The following is a 3,526-nucleotide window of genomic DNA, read 5'->3' on the forward strand; positions in this document are numbered from 1 at the left end:
TACAATTTACATTCAATCTTTACAAGAAAGTAAATATTGAAAATATTTCAAGAATGTTATATAACATTTACATTCAAGATTAGACATAGTGGACATAATTCAGCATACTAGTCCAAAATGCATACTAATTTATATCACAATAAATATACAATACATCAAACTCTACAATGACATACCAATATATTTGGCAACATACAAAACTTGAGAAGCCAAACCACAACCCTCTAAGCATTTCTTGATCTTGAAACAAAGTATTGCTAGAGAATCCATATCCCACCAGCTTATTTTATATACAACTATATTCTATTGAAGAGCTGAAATAAAACTGTATTCTATAAATTGTCAATTATGCTCATTCCATAAAACAACATTCCACAAGATTAGAGTTGTTGCTCGTTGTGCAGTTGAATGCTTAATGCATGGGAGTTTTACCATACCTTACTACAATAAAAAAAATTGTCAATTTAAGAATAATTGAAGGAAAATTATTTCATTATTTGTAATAGTCTAGGTTACTTGTAAGCTGGAATCTATATATCTAGATTGTTAGATGTGGTGAAAAGAACAAACATTTGATATAATGTAGCACTATAGGAATAGAACATGATCCTTCCTTATCTTCAAATGTTACATATGCTAACTAGCTGGATAATAAAAGAAATAATAGCCAAAGAGCCTGCACTTATGAGAGTAAGCCAAGCACCAAAAGATAAGAAAACTTGCTATAATTTCTAGATCATACTGAATAAGAATATGATAGAATTCATGGCAAGCAAGTGAAGGATAATTGCATACATTTTGAGGGATAGAACAAGAAAATATGAAATTAGAAACTTACCAAGACATAATTATAATCATGTTCTAATCTACTAATCACATATCTCAAATTATACTCCACCATCTGAATCATCCTGATCTTTCTTTGAAAAAATAAAATTTTAATTTAAAATATATTTTAACATGATCAGTATCTCAAAGAATGTGCATTGATAAATTGATCTTCTACAGCCTGGATTGATACTGAAACATGAATGACCAACACAACATAATAGAAATGTACACTTTAAGTAAGAAGAGATGCCACCCCCCCGATGCGAAAGCAACAGAGGCCAGATAAAGAAAATATACCCAATAAGGAACTATATAACCAAAAAGGAGGATGCTTTGATCTCGAGATTCCCTACTTTTTGTCTATAAGTATGTGACTTTTAGAGTTGGACACAAGAACTTAAATAAAATATATTACATAGAATAATCAGGACATAGTCACATAGTAGATAACTTAAAATTAAACAAAGTATATAGACTATAATCAAATTATAATCTGGAATTATAAAATGCATATACCTAAAAATTAATTTTATTATAAAATAAGAACCTAAATTATAACCACCATAAAATTAGCCACCATCATAACTCCATAAGCTGATTAACAACATCCATAGTCAAACAAAAAGGAGTCCCAAGCTATGACAACATCCATATTCAAACAAAAACCAAATTCCAAACAAAATGCAACATAATAAGATAACGTGTCTAACAAATATGAGCAACACAATCCAAAAAAGTATCCATGATCATGATTCATCTCATTATGTGTTGGCATCAATATTGATCGAGCATAGAGTTGATTGGACTTTATTGACGGAATTTGAGTTCATCACATCTTTTACAATATCATTTAACTTGGGTTCCAAAATATCTACATTAAAATATTACAATAGTTAATAATAAATCTATTCAAAATTAACAATAATGTAAATAATGAAACATATATCTTTACCTCTAAATGTCCAATCTCGAGTGCAAATCAATACCTCAATAATATCCAATTTAAGTGAACTATGATAGTTATCAAATACTCACCCATCAATATTAAAGTAGATTCAGAGGCAATAACTCTAGATATTGGGATAGTTAAAATATCACGAGTCATAATAGAAAGCTATGGATATCGAAACTAATTTGCTTTTCAAAAATCTAGGATATCCAGATTGGACTTTTTATCAACTCTAGGCTCATCTAGGGCTGGCAAAATATGATCCGATCCGCCAACCCGATCCGTATTCGACTTGCCATAAATAGATTTGGGTTTAGGCTAAACAGATTTAGATCATAAACAGATCGACCCGTTTAACCCGTTTAATAATTGGGTCGGATATGGGTTTTAGATATCTGATCCGTTTAACCCATTTAACCCATTTAATATTTAGATTGAGTTGAGTGAGATAATCTATTTAACCTGTTTAATCTGTTTAACTTATTTCTGACCCATTTAACCTGATCTGTTTAACCTGTTTAACCCATTTAAGATTTGTTTAACCTGTTTAAAATCTATTTAACCTGTTTCTGATCCATTTAACTTGATCCGTTTAATCTGTTTAATCCATTTAACCTAATTTGACCTATTTAATAAATGGATTAAACGAGTCGGATCGGGTTATCTGTTTAATAAATAGGTCGGATTCATGTTTGAATTTTTGATCTATTTAATAAAAAGATTGGATTTGGGTTGAGTATTTTCTGATCTGATCTGTTTATGATCTGACTTGTTTATGATCAATCTGACCCATTTGCCACCCCTAGGCTCATCCAAATATAATTCCAATTGAATTTTTATGCAGCATTCAAAAAATCAAAGCTTTCAAATGCATTGAAGTCCTACATTATTAGAAAAAAAGTTAGTTATCAAAAATAATATCATATACTAGTACAATTCATTCATTTTAGTTTAAAATTATCTTAAAAGTATCTGATTTTGTAAATGATTCATAAGCTTTATGAGAAGTACCATTCTTCATGTCTCTATGAGTTGATGTGCTAGTACTTAAAAGTTTTAGAAGAAGCTAGCATATACTGATTGAAGAGAGAAAATGTACAATCATGGATGTGCATACTCTTGATATAACCATATCCATTCAACTTTTTATAACAATACTCCACAAACTAAAATTTATACCAAGGATTTAAAATGACTGTCATTGTCGAGATTAAACTATAATTCAATCAATATTTCTTAAATTTTTTATGCATCTGCCATGCCAATCTTTGCATAAAAGTATCTATACTCAATTAAGAAAACTTGAGAAAAATATAAATTCGATGTAGGATATTTAACTTCTGAAAATATTAGAATAGTATTATAGAACACACTGCATAACTTGCTATTTTTTTTTACTTATTTTCAATCCTCTTCAGATGGACAATTAATGCTTGTAATTAGAGTCACTTAATTATGAATAAAAAAATATAGATGGATAAAAAAGAGCACTCGCTAATATCAAAAAAGTACAATTTCATCTTGTAGAACATCTTACCTCAAATATTTTCTACTTTCTAAAGAAACTTGTCTAACACATTCAAAAAAAATTTATTTTTGAACTTATGAATCTCTGACATATTTAATGCTTTCATGATACTTAAAGATAGGTTCATCTATCTCTTTTAATCTCTCTTGCATAATCAAGTTAAGAATATGAGCACAATATTGGACATAAAAAATTTTATTTGAGTAAAGTGCATTCTT

The 3,526-nt window shown here is 28.9% G+C and overlaps 1 pseudogene; it reads right to left on the reverse strand.

Moving 5' to 3' along the window:
- Positions 1-964: 964 nt before the first annotated feature.
- LOC140859321 (zinc finger BED domain-containing protein RICESLEEPER 1-like) lies at positions 965-3,054 on the reverse strand (annotated as a pseudogene).
- Positions 3,055-3,526: the final 472 nt, after the last annotated feature.

Source organism: Elaeis guineensis, chromosome 7, assembly GCF_000442705.2.
Source record: "Elaeis guineensis isolate ETL-2024a chromosome 7, EG11, whole genome shotgun sequence".
NCBI lineage: Eukaryota > Viridiplantae > Streptophyta > Magnoliopsida > Arecales > Arecaceae > Elaeis > Elaeis guineensis.